This window comes from Triticum urartu, chromosome 1A, assembly GCF_056163025.1.
Source record: "Triticum urartu cultivar PI428250 chromosome 1A, HENAU_Tu73, whole genome shotgun sequence".
NCBI lineage: Eukaryota > Viridiplantae > Streptophyta > Magnoliopsida > Poales > Poaceae > Triticum > Triticum urartu.
In genome coordinates this window covers 91,420,652-91,430,448 of record NC_141873.1, presented here as the reverse complement: position 1 = coordinate 91,430,448, position 9,797 = coordinate 91,420,652, and the positions used below count along the sequence as shown (strand labels likewise).

Sequence of the window (9,797 nt, the reverse complement as noted above, 5' to 3'; positions counted from 1 at the left end):
ACACATCCATTTTTATGCATTTCTCCTATAAATATTTTCGGGCGGAGTGATATTTCCTTATGATTTTCAAAACAAAAAAAAAACATAAAATATGGGGCTTTCCAAACATTCTTTTTCAGTTATACCGGACGACTTTTATGATAAATTGATAATAATCATATGTGCACAACATGATAGAAATGATATTATTGCCTTGAAAACATTAAAGCTTATTTGTTCGAAAAAAAATTAAAGCTTATTTCCTCTCCATCGTGACCCCGATGGAGCCGACTGGTGGCGATGGTCGAGCACGTGAGCCCAAGGAGACGACAGGCGTAGCCGGGCGTGAAGGCGACCACGTTCTCCATGCAAGCCCGCGGCCTCAAGCCAACCCCCGTCCAATAAATTTTTTTCTTCCAAAAAATGCAGATTTATTTTTTGCGTTAGCCCCGGTCTCTGCACCACACCACAGGGAGGTCGACACGTAAGGGGCTGTGGGGTTCCTCAAGTAGTCAGCATGCCCAAAACGGATACTGCCTACTTTAGTAAAACAGAAGACCAGGAATGCGTGGTGGCAGTGGCTGCCCAGCGTGCACGCGGTACGCGTCTCCCCACTTTAGTAAAACAGAAGACAAATGAGGCAAAGGAGTCGTAGACGACCCCGTTGCGGTGTACTAGTACTTGAGATGACGGGCAAACTGCACCACCCAAGCAGTCAAGCAATTTCTATACATACGGACCATTGTTCAAGGCCAAAGTGAAAAGTATCATTGTTCCACCTTTATTTACTCATCTCTCCACTACATGCCGAGTGTAAGTTTCACCCGCAGCTCCATGACCAGCAGCAGCAGGTAATCTTGAGATGCATCGCCTCAGTGGGGGCGCTGCTCTCTAGGGTAAGCAATGATCGTTTGCTTTGGGTGTGTGGATGTCTAGCTAGCTAGAGCAGTTACCTGGCGATCCTCAAGTTGCTTGGCCGGTGATGACACCAGCCCGGGCCAAGTGCCCTCCCTCGGCTTCATCTATGGAGGTGAATCTGTTGGGCGCTCGCAGCAACAACTGAGGTTTAGTTCATGTTTGTGTTGTGATCTAAACGTTTTTATATTTTTTTATGAAGGGAATAGCTTGCAAAGGTTCTGTTTGTTTACCTAACGCCATGCATCTGTTGTAAACTACTTCCTCCGTTACAAAATAGATGACTCAACTTTATATTAATTTTAGTATAAAATTAGTACAAAATTGAGTCATCTATTTTAAAACAGAAGGAATGCTTTGGTTTCATTATGTGAGAATGGAGCCAGGGCGTGAGCCCTTTTCCTCTAAAAACAACCCCAATACCATTTCGTTAAGAGGGTGTTTGTTTCCACGGACTTTTTTGTGTAGGGACTAGAAAAAATTTTCCTTACAGACTTTTTTACCAAATGGGGGAGACTTTTTAGGGACTAAACTAGGCATTTGAGACTAAATGAAGAAGACTCTCAAGGAGAGTCTTTTTGAGACTTTTTGGGACTTTTCCAACAATGCCCCTCCATGCACCCATTGGCCAGCCACTCCATGATGTTATTTGATTGTTATTTTTCTATATACTAGGGGTAACATGGTCATTTAATAACCTCTAGGAAGGGACTAGGGACTTTTTAGTCTCTAGAAACAAACAGGAAAGGACTTTTTAGGGACTAGAGACTTTTTAGTTGGGTCTAGAAAAAGTTCTAGGACTAGAGAACCAAACACCACCTAAATCGTGAGCTTGCAAAAGCCGGTTGAAATTCCCCTTGGCCCGAAACAACATATGTTTTGGATTCAATGCTAAGTCAACTTTACATCTCCAGACTACATGTCTTTTTTTAAACACAGTACAAACACAAGCGCTCATGTAAACATGCATACACTCATCCTTATGAACGCACATCGCACATCTATCCATACGAGCATCTCTGAGAGACTGAGTCGGCATATCATCTTGAGATTTTACAAAGTCATTGTAGGCGCCTCGTAATCGACGAGAACATCTTCTTCCGCTGGAAGAGCGGAAGCATATTGTCCGAAATCCTGAAATAAATCCAGGATAAATGCGAGCACCATGATTTGAACCCTGATAGGATGAAAATATCACTGTCCATCTAACCATCCCAACCACAGATTGGTTCGCATCTCTAGACTACATGTCGACTATAAATTTCAACTACAACCCCGCAAAATGGTTATATTAGATCTTAAGCTTGTAAGAGTCGGTTGAAATTCCATTGGACCCGGGTCGGTCGATTGGAATATTCAAATTAATTGACGCATATTTAGTACAACTTTAGTACAAAGTTCTAGTAAGTGTTCGTCAATTGATATGGATCAGAGGGAGTATTGGTTCTATTATGTTTAATCCCTTGTATGAACCAATCTGTGGTTGAATGATTATGTGGATAGTGGTATCCCTAGCCCACCGGGGTTCAAGCACTGGTGTTCGCATTAATTTCAGGACTCTCGACGATGCGTGTTCAGTGAGAAGAGACGTTTTCGTCGACTACGAGGCACCTACGGTGACTTCATAAAATCTTAAGTTGATATGTCAGCTTAGTCTCTCGGAGGTGCTCAGAGCATCTACAGCCGGGTACTCCAAACCCGCCTCAAACGTTCGAGCTGACCGGCACCCCTCATATCTAGCCCAACTATGGGATAGATATGGCGGTGCCCGGGAGCGTCCGCCGACCCCGCTGCAGGTCATAGCGATCCCATCTGCAGCGACATAAACTTCATCCTCTCTCATTGGTGCACCCAAATTTTAGTCCCACATTGCCACGCGAGGCGGACACCGACTGGCTTAAATAGTCGCGCTGGTGCATGGCGGCAAACTTCTCTGTTGTTGTGTATGTCTATCAATTCTTGTTGCGTGAGTGAGATAACTTGATAGTAGACTGTATTTCATAAATTGGTGATTGTTTATTAAGTGTCAAGTTCGTCTCGTTCATACGTACGTTGATAGCCCTACTACAGTAAGCAATTTTTAGTGTGTTTTGACAGCCCAATGGGCCCAAATCGAACAGGAAGATTGTCGTGCATGGCCCTGCATGTAATAGATGTTTTGAAAATAGGGTAATGTGGTTGCAAATTAATGATAAAATTTGAGGCATGTCCAATCAGTGTCCATGGAAGCGTCCCGGACATTTGACGGCTCAAATTTGCAAACTACAATGGTGGACAACCCGCCTCAAACTGCGACTTACTATTAGACAATCCAACAAGAAATTTCTTAAATACACCCCGTAATTAGCCCAGCACACCGGACGATCCATTCCCCACCGCACGATTAGTCACACAAATCTGAATCTAACAGCCATAGTTGATCTAATACCTTTACCGTGTGCGCGTAGCAATTTCCATTGACTGACCGTGCTTCACCTGCATAGAAATATTCCACATACGCGTCCGACGTCCCTACAATCACGCAATTCTAATCGCTAACTTCTCCGTGATTAAATCTTTCTAGCCCTGCCTTCTCGCACCTATCGCCGCCGTAGCTCGCTAAAATAAGGGGGTGTTTGTTTCCAGAGACTTTTTTTTGTGTAGGGACTAGAAAAAGTTCCTCTCTTAAAGACTTTTTTACCAAACGAAAGGGATTTTTTAGGACTAAACTAGTCATTTGGGACTAAATGAAACAAACACCCCCAGCGGCGCACGACCTTCCTTCCTCGAGCAGCGGCAGTGGAGCGGGGTGCAGCGGGCTTGGCCTACGCCGACGGGCGGCGTGGTCCCTCTCCTCTATCGAGTAGCGGCGGTGGCGCGGGACGCAGCGGGCTCGGCCTTCGTCGTCGGCGGCGGGGTCCCTCGACCATCGGCGGCAGCGCCGAACACAATAGGCGGCCAGGACGCGGCGGCGAAGCTGAGGGAGCCGGCCCTTGTGGCACGGGGGGCGTGACGGTGCCATGGCGGCTCTGGGGTGGAGGGCGCGTGCGTGTAGGCGGCGCGTTCCTCCGGCTTCCGGCGTGCCGCAGCATGGACTTCCCTGCTGTCGTCGTGCTCCCTGATGCCAGCTCCTCCTTCCTCCCGCCGCTAGACATGCACAACACCATCCCATGCCCTCTGCCCGCTGGCCAGAGAAAGGTCAGTAGTTTCATTCGTCTCTTCCTTGAAGCAGAGAGAAGATTAATAAATTATCTCGCCCACTATACCATACCGTGGAATGAGCTGGGGTCCTTGCGTTGGCGCATACACATTATTTTTGTTGATTCATGCCTCAGATCGCATAAATAGGATAATCCGAAAAAACCCTGACCACCAAGTGTTTGTGTTTATGCTCACAAAGCTTTTCATTCTCTATTTTGATGGTCTGAACATTCCAATCGAGGAGAAATCTGTTAGTGCCCTGAGTTCATCGATTCTATGCAGCTATAAAGTTGAATGAATCAACCAAAAAGTTACGGCCTAGAGCCCTAGACAAACAAAAAATTATGTTGGGAAATCACCTAAATCAACAGCAACCATGGGTTGTTCAGGTGGGGTGGGCGGCCTCGATCCCTTACAAGCACGCAGTTCGTAGATGGCCAAGAGCAGGGCAGGTAAGGAAATGCATGTTTACGCTTTAGGCCTCCTTTGGTTCATAGGATTGGAAAATCATAGAAATAGGAAAGTCATAGGAAATGAGATGACATGCATCTCAAATCCTATGCATAGGAATAGAAAAGGAGATGCCCTTTGATTCACGCCATAGGATTTTTTCCATTGAGTCTAGGCTAATGTTTATTTTCCTATGAAATGTGAAGGATAGGAAGAATTCCTCCACAGGAATATGATTTCATTCCTACAAACCAAAGAGCTCTGAAGGAATTTTTCCTATAGAAATCCTATCCTATGAAAATCTTACAAAATTCCTCCAAACCAAAGGACAGCAGGGAAGTCCATTGTCAGTAGGTATCTGGAAGTTGGATGTGCACGGATTTGATAACAAGGATAAAACTAAATGTTGTGCTCCAGAAAAACAGTCAGAAAAGGACAAGAATTTATACCATTGTCAGTAGGTATCTGGAAGTTGGATGTGCACGGATTTGGTGAACACGACCTTGATCTGCACGGATCCGGTGACTGTGACCTCGATCTGCATGAATCCGGCTATGACAAGTTGGATCTATGGAAGGGGCGATCATGGCAACGATGCCATCGCTACAGATCGACATGCATGAACGCATGATGCAGGACAGGGTATCCATCTGTTGTATCTAGATATCAGCACACTTCTTTAACTGAATGTAAAATTGTTACGGCAACAAATGCATCATTCTTCAGTCTTTTAATCCTGAGATTTTAGTTATATATCAGTCTTCAGATCCTCTTGTTTTTTTTTTCTTTTTGTCAATCAGTGTTTTTAGTCATATTCCCTAAAAAAATTGTCCTTACTATATTCTTTCTTCAGTCTATTTGTTTTTTCATGATATGATCTTATTCCATAAATTGTAGGCATTGGTGAGAAATATGGAATGATGCACGTGAACAGATTGTCACTGCCATCTCATCCACTGCACTGAAGGAGATCAAGCCCATTTCCATCAGCATCAACTAGCACCTCTCCTTGACCTGCATCCTTGTCCTTTGGTAAGTTGGCATGCTCCCTGTTCGTGCACAAGGACGGTGAGATGGATATGGGTTTGGTACTACTGATGTTGATGAACTGCTCATTTGCAAACAAGATGAGCCTGAAAGGAACTAAGAGAAATGACTATTCATTTATCAATCTTGGCATTCTTTGTATTGCCAATTTGTCAATTCGACTGATGATTGAATGTATTGGTAGACACAATGACCTGTTTCTTGATCAGCTATGATATGTGTTTCCACTGGCTACTTGCCGCTTTCTGAGGGGCAGATTTTAGCTTGAGAAGATTTTTGCGAAAACATAGCGGTGCTCTTGCTCTGAAGGAAATTCAGAGTAGGGTGTTCCAAACTAGATTGATACACGTAGGAATTTGTGACTGAGTTTTATGCTCAGAGCTACATACATGCTTGCAGCGCTTCACCTATCCTAGAACTTTTATTTCATTTTTTGTGTTGCTATAATCTGTCCATTAGTCGGTATTCTAGCTCCATTAATCGGTATTCTAGCTGAAAGTTTCAAAGTTGTCAATTATTTTCGAAAATTGGTTCGCAGAGTAGCTGGTCCTTTTTTGGGACATATTTGTTGTGTCTTTTTCTCATTTTGTCTTGTATTTTGTCATACACAGTTCAATTAACTAATTGTTATTATGCCATAGCTAAATTGTGCAACCTATTGCCGCTCTGCCATGTGTCACATGGCCATCCTTCATACACCGCTTCACTAGGACTAAGACCGAAGTGCAAATGATGGTATGTAAGTTTTCACTATTTCCTCACTTGATCTTATTGTTTTTCCACGGTTTTCTAACTGGGGTCCTCACATATTTTGTGTGTGTGTACATTACGGGGCACCTAGAAAATTCCAAAAGAAGTTGCCTCTTGTTTGGACACCGCGAAGCACGGGCTGGCAAGACTAAGATTAGGCAAAGAGAGCTTCAGGAGGACCGAGTATGACACCTCACTCGACGATCTATTCTTCAAGCAAGGATGAAGAAGTTCCTCATGAGACATGACATGAGATTGGCACTGCTATACTAATTACATTTAAGACCGTCGCCAACAATGAGTTGGATATTATAGTCATTCTTTTATGTCCTCTGAGAAGATCATGTTGGACGAGTTCCGGGCTTTAATGAGTTATTTAGTCATTTCTCTTCGGGTTTTTTAAACCATGGAGGAGAACTGCATGTGAACTTCATAGATACGAGAAGAAAAGGATAAAGGCATGTACAAAGTTCAATTCCTCTTCTGTTTATTTTGTTTCCTCTTTGTCTACATACTGGTTTTTGAACTATGTATTGTTAATCGGATGTATATAGACATGTTTTAGTGTGTTTGTTCACTTATTGCAATCAGTATGTAGTCTATGTTAAAATATTCAAACACATATTATAGTTGTGAATGAAGAAAATATTTTTACAATTGTCATATATGATTATAATATTAGTCGAGACGTGCGTTGCACGTGCATACTTACTAGTCGTTCACTAACAATTATTTTGGTTGAGACCTTCGCTGCCTTGGAAGGTCATCTTGATCTTTTGCCTATGATCTGCACAGATCTAACTCTGTATTGTGAGGTGGGGAGAAGGAAAGTGAAGGGTGTTAGGTTGATCTCTATCCCGTTCGAACCCAACGGGTCAAACGGGCCCTTGACTCGCGCCCTGATCGGGGGCGCCCAACCAAACCATGGTTGGTGGGCCCTTGTGACCCGCGCTATATAAACAGAGGTGGGGGCCAGGGCACAACTTACGAGGTTAATCGCTGCCACAAGCCCTACCGACAATCCCTTCCGATGTAGGGTTAGCGCGGCGCTCACGGGAAGCTCCATCACCGTCGCCATCTCTCTGCCATCACCGGCCCCTACTTCACCATGGCCGGCGCTGGATCGAGTTCGTCTGCACCAGCAGAAGGTAGGTCTATCGGAAAATTCCTAACCCTAACCGATCCAGTGATCTATCAATGGTATCAGACAAGTTGGGTATAGGATTTTTCAGTTGATATAGATCACAAAGAAAAAAAGTTCCCCTCCCCAAAGAACCCTAACAGCAAAAAGAGGGCAAAGAAATCTCAAAAGAAAAGTTGCACCGCCGCTCCGGCCGCGCCGTTCCTCTTGATCCCGAATCGCATCGGCACGCCGAGGATCCGGGACGAAGAACACTACCCCGCAAGGGGCAAAGGGCACCACCACCGAACCGCTTGACGACGACACGCTCTCCTTCGGGAGCTCGCGCGCACCGGCAAGGGGGACAGGGGAGGCGCCGCTGTATCGCACAAAGGAGCAGAGCAGGGCTCTGTTGGCGCCTCTGATCCCTCTCTCTCTCTCACTGGTTTCGGTGGATAGAGGGAGGGAGGAAACAGAGAAGGGGAAAGGAAAGGAGGACCCTTGTTAAGCCGAGGAGCCTCGCCGTCGGCGGCTGGCCGGCAGCTAGAGAGAACCATGGGCGAGATGGGGAACAGAGGAGGGCGCAGCTGCGTCCCTCTCTCCCTCGCCATGCCCCAAGATGTGGACAGGAACAGAAGGGGAAGGGAAAGAGCCGTCGGGCGGTGGCGTCTGACGCCGTCGCCGGCTCGCTGTCGGCGCGACCAGAGCACTGGCATAGACCCGCCGCCGCAGAGAGACATAAGCAGCGAGCGGCGCGGGGGGGGGGGGGGGATGAGTCCTAGGGTTTTCCTCCCGATGGCCTGCGACCTGTTTTGATCGAGCGGATCTCGCGCTGGACCGTCGGATTGAATCCGACGGCCACCAGCAAACCCTAGCGCTGGTTTTTGGGCCGCTGGGCCGATTATGAGTGAGCGGCTGGGCTATGGCCGGCTCGCGTGCGCGCTGGGCCGCTGGCAGGCAGCTGGGCCGAAAGGGAGGCTGCACCCGCTGGCTGGGCCGAAAAGCAGAGCGACTGAGCCGACGTTTTCTGTTTTTTGCCTATTGTTTGGGGCAAATTTCACATAGTTTTTCTATGCAACTTTTTCCAACGAATTTTTTTGTTTAGAAAATAGAAAAGTATACAGTAAAAGTTTCTGAAAATGAAAATAGGAAATTCTCAGAAAAGAAATGTTCATGAATTTTTATAAAGAAAATAAAAAAGTTCATGATTTTTTATTTAGTCAAAGAAAAGTTTCTGTAAAATGTAAAAAGTTCATGAATTTTTTATTCATGTTTTTCCGTTGCGTAAATAATTAATAGTGCTCTTTTACAAAGAAAATAAAAGTTTAAATAGAATTATGTTTTTAAGAGCATGTTAAAGTGATTATTAGAATGAATATGATTATGGTATGTTTATGGCCAACGTTATTAATAACATGATTATGTTTTATTATTGAAATTTAAAGGTGCATTTATTTCTAATTTTTGCCCAACGGTAATATAGATTTAATTGCATAGACAATTATATGTTTAATTTGACCAACATTAGATTAATGCATATGATTGTTATATTGATGTCACTTAAATTTTGATTTCAGGAGGCTTTCACTTGATGAGTTGCCTAAAAGAAGTTCCGACACTCAGAGGTGACAATCACACTGAGTGGAGGAAGAAAGTTGAACTGGCATTTGTCTGTGCTGATCTGGACTGGGTTCTGGATGAACCACAACTGGTCATACCTACAGAGCCAGTAAGAGAGACCACTGATGATGATGCTGCATGGGCTAAAAAGAGGGGGGATTGTGCTCCTTTGGAGATGTCCTACATCATAGAAAACCAAAAGTGGGTCAATGCAAACAAAAAGTGCATGGCCTTTATAAAGAATACAATTGAGAGCACCATTGTGGGCTCCATTGCAGAGTGCACTTCCGCAGGGGAGTTGCTTACAAAAATAAAGAGCCAGTTCACTGGCTCTTCAAAGATATATGTCACCCAGGTGTTAAAACAACTGGTGACAGAACACTACACATGTGGTGGAATAAGAGAGTACATCCTCAGGATGAGCAATATGGCAGCAAAGTTAAAGCCCATGGATGAGGATTTGGAGATCAAACCAAAGCTCCCGGTCCACCTGGTCATAGCTTCGCTGCCAAAGAAGTTTGAAACTTTTGTTGTGAACTACAATATGTCACCTGGAACATGGGACATTGAAAAGACAATAGCGATGTGTGTCCAAGAAGAGGACAGACTAAAAGCCTCACATGGTGGTACACTTAACTATGTGAAGGATCACAAGAAAAAGAACTACAATCAAAACAACAAAAGTTCTCCTTCAAAGCCACAAGGAAAAGCTCCCTATCAGCATCAGCGTCAGCAA

At 44.7% G+C, this 9,797-nt stretch overlaps 1 long non-coding RNA gene across 1 annotated transcript; it reads left to right on the top strand.

The window, feature by feature from the left end:
* The first annotated feature begins 3,620 nt into the window (after nucleotides 1–3,620).
* LOC125513475 (uncharacterized) lies at nucleotides 3,621–6,878 on the top strand. The gene is made up of 4 exons (XR_007285978.2): nucleotides 3,621–4,071; nucleotides 5,422–5,556; nucleotides 6,213–6,306; nucleotides 6,413–6,878. It is a non-coding gene; the product is annotated as an uncharacterized LOC125513475 (long non-coding RNA).
* The last annotated feature ends 2,919 nt before the right edge of the window (nucleotides 6,879–9,797 follow it).